Source organism: Piliocolobus tephrosceles, chromosome 9 (genome assembly GCF_002776525.5).
Source record: "Piliocolobus tephrosceles isolate RC106 chromosome 9, ASM277652v3, whole genome shotgun sequence".
Classification (NCBI taxonomy): Eukaryota; Metazoa; Chordata; class Mammalia; order Primates; family Cercopithecidae; genus Piliocolobus; species Piliocolobus tephrosceles.
Window position 1 is genome coordinate 8,296,910 of NC_045442.1, and position 15,973 is coordinate 8,312,882.

Genomic DNA, 15,973 nt, shown 5'->3' on the forward strand with positions numbered 1-15,973 from the left:
CCTCCCGGGTTTACGCCATTCTCTTGCCTCAGCCTCCCTAGTAGCTGGGACTATAGGCGCCCGCCACCTCGCCCGGCTAGTTTTTTTGTATTTTTTAGTAGAGACGGGGTTTCACTGTGTTAGCCAGGATGGTCTCGATCTCCCAACCTTGTGATCCGCCCTTCTCAGCCTCCCAAAGTGCTGGGAATACAGGCTTGAGCCACCGCGCCCGGCCAGTTATATTTTTTAATAAGAGTTTTCAGTTAATTCATCTGGGTGCTCTGATTATGAGTCACAATATGTAAAATAACAATAATCTACCTTCTTCTTTTTCTGTTTCTCCTTTGGTTCTATTGTCGGGTTGCACTGCCCAACATTTCCAGCAAATGAGAGATGGAACTAGTCAGCGGGACATCTCTGATTTGTTCCCATTTTTAAAATGAATGCAGGGTACTGGCTATATTGTGGTAACAAGGTACACCTCCAATTAGAAATGTATTTCGTTGCAATAACAGAAAACTTGGCTCATAGCGATTCAAACAAGAAGTTTCTTCACTCCACCCACAAGAATACCAGGTAGAAGTGTGTTATGGTTCCTTCCATGGCTCAGCTGTATCATTTGTCAGAGTCGGCTGCCTTTTCCCTCTTGACTGCAAGAAGCCTGCAGTACTCTGGGAGCGTGGTGGTGTTTGTTCATTTTCAGGAATGCACGCATTTCCCCAAAAGCCCACCCCTTACCTCTGCAGATGTCTCCTTAGCAAGGGACGCTGGAAAACCAGGGAACAGAATGGGCTGATACAGCCTGCCTTTCATCTCCATTTTCAAATGTATTAGCTAGAGTTGCGCAAAATATTGTTTTGAATTCCTTTAGCTCCCCTTGTATCTATGGTTATTTTTCTATTCTTACTTTTAATGTTGCTTTTTTGTGCTTTCTTATGTTTTTCTTGATCGTCTAGTAAGTAGTTTATTTTACTGTGGGGTTTTTTTTTTTTTTCTTTTTTTCTCTTAAAGAACCGCTCTTGGTTTTATTCTGTCATTTTGGTTTGCCAGTTTACTTATGTCTGCATTTATCTTTATTCATTCCTTCCTTTTGCTGTTTGTGTTTATTTGGTATTTCTCTAAATACTTGATTTGGGTGCCTAATTCATTTAGTTTCACTCTCTAATGATTAGTAGTAAAAGAATTTAAAACTGGGTTTTCTTCTGAGTACAGCTTTAGTATCTAATACGTGTTGTTTTTTGTTGTCATTATTTTTATTTACTCTGTATTTGTGGTTTTGAATTCTTTGGCCTGAGAGTAGTTTAGAAGATGCTTTCACATTTCTTAGTAGGGGAGGGTTTTTTCCTCCTTTGTTATTAGTTTTCATTTTATTGTACTGTGGTCAGAAAATCTGCACCATTTATGTTTTCTTAGAATTTACTAGTTTTGTTTATTGCTCAACTTTTACAGAACGCATGAATACTTGAAAATAAATTGTTGTTGATTATATTAGTCAGATCCTGTGAGGTTTTCTTGTTTTTGTTTTCCTCTCTTTACTTACTTATTTTTAGTCTATAGAGGGTAGTAGTGACTAAAAAAGATACGCTAAATTCTCCCATTACTGTCTTGTTTCAAACAGTGTATCTTTTTCTTTTCTGCAATTTTCACTTTATCTACTTTGATGTTATATTGTTTGGCGTATAAAGATCAAGCAGACATGCATTTTCATAGTGAGTTTTATACCTCAGCATTATCATGCTTTTCTCCTTAACTTCAACTCTGTCTAATATTAATACTGCTTTATAAAGCCTACTACTTTCCGTTTGCTGCCTGCTGTAGCTTTGGCCATCCTTTTACTTTCTAAGTTTGTCTTCTACAGCAGATAGCTGGATTTAGTTTCTTATCCCAAATGTAAATTCTTTTTTTAAAAATAGAACTTAACTTTTATCACATTTGCATTTATTTTTATAATAGCTATGTTTCATTTCAATGTTTTAATCTTATTTAATGTTTTTGGGGTTTTTTGCTTCCTTGGTTTTTCCTTTGTGTTCTTTCTTTCACTATATGTTTTTGATTGTTTATTGTCCTGGCGGCATATGGAATATATTTAATCTGTTTTAATTCCTAATTAATGGCTACCTTTACAACTTTAAACAATATGCTTAACTCTCTCTCCTTTGATGAATTTAGGATATGGAACAGTGTGAGGAAATTAGGACTCTTGCATTTATTTTGCTTGGTTCCCTCTCTTTCTTCCTAAGTTTAATTGGTATTTTCTGATAGTTTTACTTAGTATTTATCTTTTATCCCAGTCTTTTCTTATTACATTTTAATTTTTATATAAAACATTGTATTCACTTTATAGTAGCAAGTTTTATAAATATTTTTAATGTTTCCAGTAAAATATTTTATTTTTTGCATGCATAAACTTACGTTCTGTTAATAACATAATCACCACAGTTAGTTAGCTTTATTGATGTGGATTTGATATTTACCTCAAATCCTTTTAGACATTGGTGTACCTAGTCTACATCTTCTCTGAGTTCACCAGAGTTTATTCAGCAGTTGTGCTTATTCATATATAAGGACAATATCTCTCTTTAGTCCTTGCACATTTGCGAATGTCTTTGTGTTGTTGTTATGTATGAGTGCCAGTTTAACTGCATAACAGAAGTCTTGGGTCACTTATCTATTTTCCAAAATCTATAAATATCTGTTGACCTTAAATATGGTTGAGCTGAGCTTGATTTTTACCGTTTGAAGAGACTTGTCCTGTCTTCAATTAGTGCAGCTTTCTTTATTTCTAAAGTTCAGTAGATTCCCCAAGATATGTCTTCCTATTGTTGATCATGATTTCATTGAATTTGGTGAGTCTGTTTGATGGGAAGATTCCATTTTTTCACCTCAGGAGGGTTTTCCCCATTATCCTTTAAATCTGTCTTTCTGCATCTTTTTGTGTGTTCTCTGTTTCAGGACATTGGTGTTTGTATATTGATCTCTGTGGCGTGCCCTCCTTACCTGTCACTATTCTGTTTCTTTTTGCATTCTGTTCAACTTTCGCAAATCTCTTCCTTAAGTCTATGACTTAGTTTTCTGCAAAGCCAATTTTTTTTCTTATTGTTAATAATGGATTGATTATTTCTGCCTTGGGGTTTATTTTGCCCTCAATTTCTTTCCCTAATTTCCCATCCCCTTTTTGTGTTCTTCTTATGTTTTATCATCTGACTGTCTATCTTAAGTTTCGTGGGCATTCTGTTTTAGTAAATTTCCTCAAGAGTGTGAGTATTTCCGATGACGCTGTCATTTAAGCTGAGACCCACCGGGTAAGAAGACATCCTTCAGGTGGAGAGCCGGGGTGCAGTTGCACCTTAAATGCTGCTGGCCCGCAAGCCTTCCCCATTCCATAGGTTCTCTCCACCTCCTGTCCTTCCCACCAACAGGAAAAGGGGATGCTAACTTCATCTTCAGTCTTACACCAAAGGAAACTAATCCACTGTTTTCAGGTTACACTGACCAATCTTAAATCCCTAAAGAGTCAATTAACATTCCATCTATGTCTTTTTATGTTAAAAGTTCATTTCCTTGGTCTTCATTGCCTTATCAAATTTAAGCAGTAGTGCAGCCCAAGTAGAAGAGGATAATTGAATCATCATCATGTCTGCAAAACCAGATTGTGAAGTCTTTAACCCTGGTTTTGGGAGTTACTGCAAATGGCCATCTGCCCCCCTGTTAGTTGGTTGTTACCATAGGCTGGTTCCAGGAGGGAGATGCAGGATCCTTTAAGCTTCTTCTTATGCCCTGGCTCCCCTGCAGGTTATCACAGAGGTCTCTCTACCCTCACTTTCTCTAGGAATCTTTCCTGGCTCTGCTTCCTGAGTCTACAGTGTTGTTCCCTCTTCTTCCATTCTTCCCATTGGCCTGACATCTGGGCTCTTTCTTTCTCCCTAGGTCAACCTCTGCCAGGATATAGATTTTAGAAACCCTGCCCCTCCCACATCTACAGGTCCTACCTAGATCAAGTCCCAGGCTCCCACTTGCCCAGAAAGGGGAGGTGAGGCATTCACAGGAAAAATGCAAGATACACTGTGCGTACTCAGGTGACAGCCACGCACATCCCGCAGTTCTTGGGTGATTCTTATTTTGGATATTGGTCATGGTCTGTTGAATGGAAAGAGCGTTCCTGGTGTTTGAAAGCAAATCCTGACACTCACCTCTAAGTCTCTTGTTTCCAAATCCGGGGTAGAGAAAAAAAAGTGAGCCCACGCTTCTTGTTGATGTAGACCAATGAGTCAGCAGGGACATGGTTGGCTCTGATGCAGGTGTGTTGGTTGCCTTGATGATTCACATCCCACAGGAAGAATTGCTATTAGCAACGTGTTATTCTGAAATGGTGAAGAACTTGTGAGAAAGTGCCCAGTGAAACAAAATACATCTGCCCTCAATTTACATCATTGTCGCCTTCCTGAAAATGTCAGTGGTGTATATGAAAACCACGCAAGGAATATTTGTACTTAGATATTGACCAGTGTTAGGTACTGGGATTGGATCATCACAAGTGGATTTTTTACCTACCTGAATGTGCAATAGGACATTTAAAAGCTGTGCTGAAGACAGGATAATGCTTTGCCATGTGGGACTGTCCCATCTATTGCCAGACCTGTTCACTAACTGCCAGCGGTGTTCACCAATCACTGTAACAACCAGAAAATACCACTGCAAATTTACAAGATGCCCCCTGGGGTGGCACAGCTCCCCTTGAGAACTACCAGTTTAGATAAAATGAGTCTTCCTTTCAGATACCTTTAATAGATCCATTGGTCAGATTGTGGGGTAGAAGACCGTCAAGCAAGTTAATACTTATAAAGATTTTAGAACAATGCTTGGCATGTTGTGAGCTCTGTATATGTGGTTATTATATAAATAATGCATCAGTGGTCATCTAAACATGCCGAAGTTTGTTAAAGTTAATAAACAGACAATTATGAGGGCTAAGCCCATGTGACCACTTGATTTTTTTTTTTTGTAAATGATATGAAATGTACACAGTTTATGGTGGGTCACTATGTATGTAAAAGGTAAGGAGAAGAATCTATATGTTTGCTTTTATAAACAAGGACACATAAGAAGCTAGTGATATTGTTTGCCTCTGGGGAGGACTGGATGGCTGAGGGATAGGGTAAGAGGAAGACTTCACTATATATGCTTTTAAACTTTGTTTTTTTAACTGAAGTGGATGACATGCCTAATTTCATATAAATAATAAAAACATTATTAAAATTTTAAACAATTGAGCATGTATTTCAGGATATCATGATTCTGCATGGCAGTGACATATGATTAAGAGTTTAACATAGATGACTGTGTTATTTACTTTTTATAACCGAATGAACTTTGAATAGTATTTCTCTTCCTGCTTGGATCTCCATTATCCATGATTAAAATCAATGTCTACATTTCCTGATACCATATTGTTTAATTTTCACTGGACGCAGAAATACACTCACACCATTGGTGCTCAAACCCAGCTCTCCTCTTCCGATTCCCAGGTACCGGGGACTTCGGAGGCTCATAGACAGTGAAAATTCTGCATCCAAATTCTAACTTGTTAGGCTTTCTGGGACAGAATGACTGTGATCCCAATGCAGCCAGTGAGTGGGTGGGAGGAGGCTAGCAGGGCCTCTGAGAAGTTAGAAGGGTTAGCAAACTTCCCTTCTAACAAACTTCCCTTCTAACTAACGAGGATTGGAGGAGCGGGGAATTTCCCAGACATAGAATCTCAAGTTTGGAAGGAACCAGGTGACTCTTCCTCCTCCCTCCTTCCCATCTCCTTCCACTTCTCCCCTCTCCTTTCTTCCAACTTTCCCACCTTTCCTTCTTCTTTCCTCCTCTCCCTCCCCCACTCTGTACTTCCTTTCCCCCCACCTGTCCTCTCTCCTCTTTAACAGATGATAAAACGGAGGTTCAAAGAGAAGAACTTTCTCCAGGATCACTAATGAGTGAGAGGCAGAGCCGGAATTCAAACCCAAGCCTCCTTTCTTGCTAGAGGGATGCAGGTGGAAGAGGCTATTTTCCATCTTCATGACCTTTCAGAGCAACTGCTTTGCTTCCTTTCCATGTGAGTGGCAGGGAGAGGAAGGGAGCAGAGGTGAAGACGTTGGACTTCAAGGCATTTCTGTGTTGCACCAAAGTTTGGAAAACACTTGGGAAGCATCTAAAAGACAATAATTTCAAGCCAAGGTGATATAGTTATAGTCTGTAATGATGAACGGGACATGAACCCCTGCTGGAGCGAGGCAGGGTGCAAGGAGAAGGTAGCCCTGAGCGCCCACCCTGTGTGCACCAAAGGGGTTCCAGAGCTAACAGAAAACAACATCTGGGCTCAGGGGCAGACCTTCTCCTCTGTGCTAATACGTGGAAAGATTCTGGTCATTTCTGTGCTCTGTCCTCCCCCAGGCCCCTCAGCGTAACTCAAAAGACTTTTCTTATATATATTAAAAAAAAAAAGCCATAAAAATGCTTATTTGTACTGTCAGAGTCTGATGTAGTTTGTATATCTGTCCCCACCCAAATCTCATGTTAAATCATCATCCCCAGTGTTGGAGATGAGGCCTGGGGGGAGGTGACTAAATCATGAGGACAGATTTCTCACGAATGGTTTAGCTCCTTCCCCTTTGTGCTGTTCTCATCGTAGTGAGTAAATTCTCGTGAAACCGGGTCATTCAAAACCGTGTGGCACCTATGCCCCCACTTTTTCTCTCTTGCTCTCTTCTTGCTTTGTGATGTATCTACTCCCCCTTTGCCTTCTGCCATTATTGGAAGCCTCCTGAGGCCTCCTCAGAAGCAGATGCCACTATGCTTCCTGTAGAGACTGCAGAACCATAAGCCAGTGAAACCTCTTTTCTTATAAATTACCAGCTTCAGGTATTTCTTCAGGGCAGTGCAAGAACAGCCCAATACAGGGTCCTTGTAACACAAAGTGGAATCTAAATCTGATATCCTAGCACCAACTTCATCATGGATTTGGAAAGACCGTATGCTCCCCTTTCTCGGGGGGGAGTAGAGACATCTGAAATTGTCCAGCCTCACCTTAGACAAGTGTCCCTGAAAGACTTTCTTTGGTCTCCTTTCACCGTCCACAAAAAGCCAAAGGTGATTAAAAAGATTCCCATGTTTATTTTCAAATTATGTCAGAAAAGTAGATTAAAGGTTTTATGCTTAGGAAAACGAGGATAAATATTCAAACATAAATTATGGCAGTATTAATAATTGCACATTTGTGCTAAGTAACTAGAAAATTATTTGAGCATTAATTCCATTTACATATGTTCATTCAGATTTGTATCCCTGAAGCATGCAAGTATTTGGGGTTTGAAACATTTAATCACTCAGTAAGCAGCCCTCAATGGGATTGCCATTTATTTATTGTCTTTATTGATTTTCCTACACAGAAGGATGCTTGTGGCGTACAGCAACTGACTGCTGAAGTGAAAGAACTCTATCTTTTCTGGTGCAGAACAAAAGCTTCTACTTTTTTTCTTTGGGATTTTTTTTTTAAAGAGCAGCCTATTTTCTTTAGATCATCCCAGCCCACAGCCAGAATGCTGCTGCTTTCTTCGTTTGCTAGATATTCTTCTCCCATTAGTATGATATTTTGTTGTTTCTAGACAGACACATTGAGTAGTACTTGATTTTCTGTTCAGGCCGAATTTTCAGATTTAGTCCTTGCCTGGAGTATAATGGACACCTCAGCATCCCAGAAGCACGTTTGATTCTTAGTTGATATGTAGGATGGACCCCCAACAGGTTCTTAATTGATACAGCCCCCCCCTCCCCGCCCCCACAACATGATACCTGGAAAAAAACAGAGAATCCAATTCATTGGTCTGGACATGTCATTTTCCTTAATCTGTTTTTAAAGAAATATCCTTGGTGACTTTGTAATAAATTTTTCATTAATAAGAGGAACTAAAATAAGCAGAGCTGCCCCAGTGGCTAACATATGTTAAGTGCTTGGCATGGATGAATGGATACCAGCACCAGCCTCTCTCCTCATCTTCCCAACAGCAGGTCCATGGGGTGGAGGCCACTAGTTAGGCTGATACCTGACATTGATGCTTTTGTCATTTAAAATAGTTGAAGAATAATAATTTTAGATGTTTCATTCTAATTTTATCTCCATTTCACAGATGAGGACTTTGGATATTGGCAAGGTTAAGTAACGTGCACAGTCCACAGTCACCATTGGTAAAGGCAGGACTCAGACCTTGGTCTGAGGGACTTCACACATATTCCTGACATGACACCAGCCACCTTTCATCCACTTCAGCTGACATCTGTCTGGCTTGAGGCCGAGAGGGGACACCTTGCAGTCTGCCCCAGCAGTAGCCATTTGAACCTCCCCCTGGTGCCCTGAGGCTCAAGAGCACTTGGAGGGATAAAAGTGGGAGTTGACTTGATTCATGAAGGAGGAGAGTGATGGCTTACAAGGTACCACTCTTTCTGGAGTTTGGAAATCCACTTGCATCTTCATGGAAGCCAGGCACAGAAATGGCCACTGAGGTGTTCCCACCTCTCTGACCCTGAGTCCACCCTGCTTTCATTTCTGTCCCAGGTCTCTGTGCTTTCAAGAGGATGCATCCTGAGGTCATTCATCCAACAGCATAGTCATGGGACTGACCCTTCCCAGTGGAAGCCCTACTGCTGGGGCCCTACCCACCTGGAGCCAGGGGAGCAGTACAGGGGGAGTCACTCCAGGTGACAGAGGACAGAGCCAGGCGACCAGAAGGAGAAGAAAAGCCAATCCAGGCACTCCCCATGCTGAGACTGGATCTCACAGTATCTTAGCAGAGACAGATCCAGAGAGAAGGATCTGGGCTGCAGGAACCAGAATTCCAGATAGGAGGCCAGGCCCTGATAAAGGCAGCTGTCCAGCAAGGGGGACACTGAGGCCAGAGAACAGGCATCAGAACTGTTTGGGGTTCCCCAAACCCCAAGTCAAACCAGCCTAAGCAAAAAAGAGATTTGCAATTTCAGGGCTAACGCCTCAAGGAGGTAGAGCATAACTCCCCACCCCTTAAACATCAGCTACACTTTGTCACTTTCTTCCAAAGGCTAGAGAATACAAAGAGACAGAAAAGTACTTCTATGGTGAAAGAATTTGGCAAAGAAAGGTGATCGGGGTTAGCATTGAGACAGAAAAAACTGACATTCCAAAGCTGGTCTGGCTGTCAGATAGACCACACACTTTTCCAATTAGACACGATCTCATAGAATGCCAAACTCAAAGTTATTCTGAGACTGATAAAATGAGACAAAGCAAGGCTACTCTATAATTTTTGTCTAAGCACAGACAATAACAAGGTCATTATGCCACCCAGAAAAATACCAAACACCCCGTCTATCAGCCAAAATAAGTGGCTGCTACCTCTTTACCAATTCTAGCTTTTTCCTTGCGCTGGTCTCCCCCTCCCTATAGATAAGATTTTGATCGCTATATCCATCTATATATAGGTAGGTTGGTATAGATAAGGATCAGCATGCCTTTGGCTAGAGGATTTACTATATCCATCCTTGGAAGAGAAATAAGAAAAAAACGTAAAAAGCGGCAGCTAGTTCAAAATCCAAATTCCTATTTTATAGATATAGAATGTCCAGGTTGCACCAAGATTAACAGGATTTCCATCCATCCTTAGACAGTGGTTCTTTATGTAGGCTGTTTAACAGGGTTGTGCCAGCCTGCAGGGGGAAAAACTAGGCCAAAAGAAGGATGCTCATTTACCAGCAAGTAACGCTAATCACCTACACAACTTCCTGACTTTGTGTTTGTTGCGGAAAACCTTATGAGTTCAGTAATTCTAGTTAATCTAACTAGATGATGTAATTATGCTTGATTCTGTAAGGTATATAGCAGTGATCTCCTATTTTGGTATCTGTTTTCCAATAACATTTTGATGATCGTGGGGGAGCGGGAGCTTGCCCCAGTTTCGCCTCCTGATAGATAAGATTTATTGAGATACCCAATCATAGAATTGCCCTGCTTTCTGAGAGCATACAACCTAGAAGAAACCTCCGCTTCCTTAGACCCACCCCCAAATCACCCGACCAAAGCCAAAATCCTATAATAGATTCTTTCTAACATCCTCCCACTGAGACACCCTACAGCTCCCCATGCTGTTTGTTCTCCCTCACTGCATGGAGAAAGAAACCCAGCTTGTCTACCTGCAGTGTGTCCCTGGGGGTCTGTTACTGAAGGACACTCACAGCAGCCATGATAAATCCTGTACCCTTGATATCATGTGGAATGAGAATTGCACTTAATCTCCGTGGTCTGCCTCTCCAAGACCCGTAACCCCAGTCTAACCGTGAGAAAAGGATCAGGCAAACCAGAATCAAGGGACATTCGACGAAATACCTGACCATCACCTTTCAAAACTGTCAAGGTCAATGAAAGCAAGGAAAGTCTGCACAACCGTCACAGCTCAGAGAGGTCTAAGGATGCCTGATGACTAAATGTGGTATTCTGGATGGGGTCCTGGAGCAGAAAAGGGACATTAGGGAAAAACTCATAAAATAGGAATAGTGTATAGAGTTTAATTAATTTTTTTTTTTTTCAGATAGAGTTGGCTTCAGGGTACAATTAAAATGATGTTGATATCATTGTGTCTCTCCATTTCCCATGTTCCCGTGTTGGTCTTTCTCAGGCAGAGGTACCCCACATAGAACAATGTGACTGCTGTAGCTCAGGCCTGTGTGCTCCTTTGAGCTTGAGAACCCAGGGAACAGATTCTCAGATCGACCTTGCCTCATCTTGTGCTCTGAGTGCCCAATCAAGGTCATATGTTCCTTCCTGGACTCAGAGGTCAACTCCACTCAAACCCCATGGGCCCAGCAAGACTATTAGGGACTGAGGGAGAGTTCGTTCCCCAGAAGAAGGGATGCTTGGTAGCAAAAGCACATATCCGGTACACTGGCCCTACCTCTTAACTCACCAAGAATGCTTTGGCAGGCATCTCATTTAGACACAATCCAACCTTTGCCCAGTGATGAGAGTGAGCTGAAGGGTAGATACAAGTGGTCTTGAGACAGCCACAGCACCACTGCTTCCCCCCGACCCCACCCCTGCCATTCCCTTATTTGTGGAATGGGAGGGTATCTAACCACACAGAACCAAGGGATTTGCAATGCATTTCTCAATTATTTGAACTGCTGAATGAGGTGTCATTTGTCCAGGTGCGTGGGACATAGCACTGCTCAGTGAAAGCTAGCTTAATCTCAGCCTTTCCTATTCATAGCCAAAGAATTATCATGAATAATTCTATCTCTTTATGAAGAGTTAAGCAATTATTATAAGAAGGCCACTGTAGTACCTTTATAGAACTGCATTTCTGCCATGAGTAACAGTGAAGAATCTTTTATGCTATTAACCTGTGTAAATTTTAGACTTTTAAAAATAGTAAGTTATATAGGTCACTGCACTATACCTGTAACTAATTGCAGCATTAGCTATCAAATTCTCATTGTTGGTTAATTTATCTTCAAAGACTCAAGAATGCAATTCAAGGTAATTACTACCTGTATGCCATGCTTCATTTATGGCCTCTGTGAGTCATGAATCTTCTTTCTATAACTGAAAACATTTAATGCAATTAATTCAAGAGGTCTGTCACGTACACCATATAACCAAACTTAGCATAAATTGTATAAATGTATGTTGTATTTTATGATCGCATCCTGGAATTCTCACAGGAAATATGACATCTCCTAGTAACACTGGTTGGATCGGGGGAGGGAATAGAGAATTGTGTTATTCTTTCTTCATGTTAATGAAGGTTTCATTAATTTTTTTTCCCCTTAAAAGAAGACTGGAAACCCTTGAAATATTTTTGCAATGCATTTCTCAATTTTTTGAACTGCTGAATTATATAAACACACCTTGCTTCTATTTGATTTTGATTGCTTTCTTGGCCTAGTTTCCCTGCAAGCATTTGGTCTGATTGAATAATTTTTAGTTGTGTTTTCTTGCTGTGCCTGTGCTAATCCGGTAACGGTTGGTTTTTGCAGCATTGTTACAATCTACCGACTTTATCTTTTGCTGGATTTTTAAAGGGGTATTTTATAGCCTGTCATTACCATTCACAGTAGCTTCTGGGCACTGTCATTCCGGCAGCTGAATGCAGATCCCAGCGTGCCACTCACCCGGCCCTCTGTTCTTAGAGAGAATCTCAGCGCCTCCCCCAAGAGCCACATCATCATTCCTCCAGCTCTGCTTCTTGGCACATTTTTGATTTTTCATTTTAGATGAGTTGTTCAAGTTTCAATTGGAGAGATAATGCCATTTAAGATGAGGATAACTCCGTGATGCCTCAGATGATTTAATTGCAGCCTTTGCCTAGACTGCAGCACGGCCGGTAATGCCACGCCTTGTGTATGGGTAGCCGTTGTGGCACTTCAGACGTTCTCTAGTAACAGGACCTCGATGCTGAGGGACAAAATCTGCATCCTCACCTGTCAGATAAGGTGACAATGTCTTTTTGCAAAGCATGTATTGGCATCTTTCTGCACAAGTGGTCTTAATTTAGGTCTTCATGGTGGAATATTTATTGTCTCTCTGTTATGCAAGGACATAGCCCAAAGCTTGAGTGTGGTCACCAGACCATGCTCTACACGTTAGAACAAAGGACCCCAGGAGCACATCTGCCCCAGACTCAACCAGATGGGCTTTGTTGTCCAGACAACATAGGCGGAGACCTCACATTTCCAGGTGAGTTCCTCAAACAACTATTTAACCTTAACCCCCAGTATGCACCAACCACAGAGCTGTTTGTGGCACAGAAATAAGAAAAGGACCTGTTGTTAAGGAACTGATATTCTAACCTATTTGCTTGTAAATGGGCATTTCTGTCCTCATTCATTCATTCAAGAAGCATGTATTGGGTGATTGCTGTGGACCCGGAACCAGGCTAGGTATTATAGATACAAAGGTGAACAGGCAGCTAAGACATTATCCCTGCCCTCATGGAGTTGATAGTAGAATTCTATTTCTAGGTTGGGGAAAAAAACACAGCAGAAACTAGTTTAACATATAGCGATAACCACACAGCTGGCATGTAATTGGAAAGAGTAACTTACTGGGGAGGAATCAAAATGACTCCTCCATACCTCTGATGACTAGTGACCACGAGCCCATCCCTGCTGCTTCAGTGGCTCACAGGAAGTCTAAATGTGCCTTTCTCTCTCTCTCTCTTTCTCTCTGTCTCTCTCTCTCATTTAGAAAATATACCTGGCTTTGGCTTTCTTTTTACATGTCTTCAAGTGAAGAAACTGTTGAATTACTATTCTGCCACCATATCTTGGGAGGGCCTAGGTATGGTTTTATTTTGTGACAAAGCATTGTCGCTATACTAATGGATAGAAGACCAAACACTTTCCCAGTTGTTTTAAGACAGATTGGGGTAGAAGTCAGCAAAACTATTTTCTAGAACTCATGTAAATTGATTGTTTACCTCCAGATTAATTTAAGGTGCAATAGGACTTTTGGGCCAAAATTAACATTTTATTATAATTACTGCTCTTTAAAGGAGGAAGTGCATATGATCACAAAGTGAAATAATTCACTGGAGTTGTTTCTACTGTTGCTTTCCTTTAAGGTAATGGTTCTCAACCGGGGGCGATTTTGCTTCCCAGGAGACATTTGGCAATGTCTAGAGAACTTTTTGGTTGTCACAACGGAGGGAGGATGGGCTACTGGTGTCCAGAGGGCGGAGGCCAGGGGTGCTGCTGAACATCCTACCACGCACAGAACAGGTGCATCACAAAGACTTATCTGACCCAAAATATCAGTGGTGCCGAGGTTGACAAGTCCTGCTTGGAAAATAGTTTAACTGTAGAGACATTGCCATGTGCCATGTGCAGGTGGAGTTGCCAAAACCAGATGAATTTTGTGAAAGCACGTCCGGCCTTCTCCTCCTGCTCCCTGATTACCTTCTTTGTCTATTTACCCATCATTTAGTTCCCTTGTGCTGCAAAGCTTTTTGTGTTTTTTTATGGACTCAATACTTAACTATATGAGCTTTTCATTACCCATTCTAAAATCGTGACTGGTTGTAATGTAAATTGTATAACACATCTTCCTGCAGCTTCAGATTCTGCAACTTAAACCTCCTAGGCTGCTTATCTGTCTGCCACCACCTACCTGCGTTTTATGCACTGCACTTGGCATTCTTGATTTTTCCTTTCATATTAATTTCAATGGTGCCCGGAGGGTACCTCTCACCATATAATAGGTTGCTTTGTGAACAATTCCAGTAAGAGAACCATTCTGCCCAAACAGTGAGATACTCTGGAATGTAAAAAAGATATCCTCAGTGTATCATTCACATTTCTAGAAGACCAGTGTATTTTGCAATTGTACTGAAATTTAAATGAAGATGAATTATTTGTTTTCTCCTTTCACTTTAAAAGGGCCCACACTATTGCAGGTAATACTCTCAGCCACACAAAATGGTTAGAGCTTGAAAAGTTATCCCCTGGACATGGATGAATATTTATTTTGTACTTAAATCTGCAAATCATTAAGTGTCCCTTGTCCTGAGATGATTATTTTCCTCGTAATAGACTTCTGTTGCATTCACATTGTTCCAGCTTTTGATTGACCATTTGGAATATGACAGTTGCTTCTCGCATTTCATTTGGCTGCGGTCTCCCCTAGTTCATTTTTGCAGTTATCCCTGGAGCGTACTTTGCTTTATGTGATGTCTAAAGGAACTTGCCTCTGTCTTTTCAGAAATCTTTGTCCTAATGAGAAAACTAAAAAGACTTTCTGAAAATGTTGATTTTTTTTTTTAATGTGATGCCTTTACTTGGCAGGGAACGTGGAACACTTCAGATTTTCAGCGATGCTGGATTTGAGCTGTTCACTTGAAAATAAAGTCTGTTGCATCACAAGTGCTGGTTGGCATCGCTGTCCTCCTATCAGTGGATTAAGAAAAGGCACAGTGAAAAACTAGTTTAAAATCACCAGTCGGATATTTTACAGATGGGTCTTTGAGGAATGTCTGCTCAGTGTCTCACCCGAGTGCCTGTGTGCTGCTGATTCTTCCTCTGAACTGTGTTGCACCTTCCCATCCCCAGGCAAGGTCCAGCACAATCACACGGCGGCTGCTGGGCTGGCTCTGCCCGTTATTCTTCCATCCTGGCACCACACTTCTAATTTATCCTGAATATATGGAGACTTGAGCACTGATGGGATAGATAAAAAAAAAAAAAAAAAAAACAAAAAAAAAAAAAAAAAGGGAAATAGAGAAAAAAAAAAAAAAAAAAAAAAAAAAAAAAAAACACGGCAATCTTCTCTCCAAAAAAACAACATAAAACTAGATAAAATGGTTGAAAAGAATCACTTCAGAATGATTCTAGAAAATGACCAAAGGCAGACAACAAATTGAGATGTGTGTTTGGTTTTTTTTGAAACTACTGGGGCTTGGAAGGAACAGTGGGAGACTGTGGAATTTCAGCTCAGGGCAGTGTGGTATAGTCTCATGATGGAATACTACTCAGAAATAAAAGCGATTAACTATTGACACATGCAACAATGTGGATTAATCTTAAGATAATAATACTGAGTCAAAGAAGTCAGACAAAAGTATGCATTGTGAGATTCCAATTATATGAAATTCTACAAAATACACACTAATCTATAATGACAGAAATAGACCAGGGGTTGCCTGGGGAACTAGGGTGGAGGGTGTGCCAAGAGAGGCAGGAGAGAAGGATTATGAAGGGGCAGGAGGAGAGCTTTGGGGATGGGGATGTATTCATTATCTCGATAGTGATGATAAATTCACCAGTGTACACATGTAGCAAAATTTATCAAATTGGACACTCTAAACCAAGTGCAATTTATTGTATATGGACTGTACCAAAATAAAGTTTTTTTAAGGAATACTAATCAATGGATCATACCGCCTCTAGCTTGCCTACACCTCATCTCCTTCCTCAAAACAGTTAACCTACAGGTACC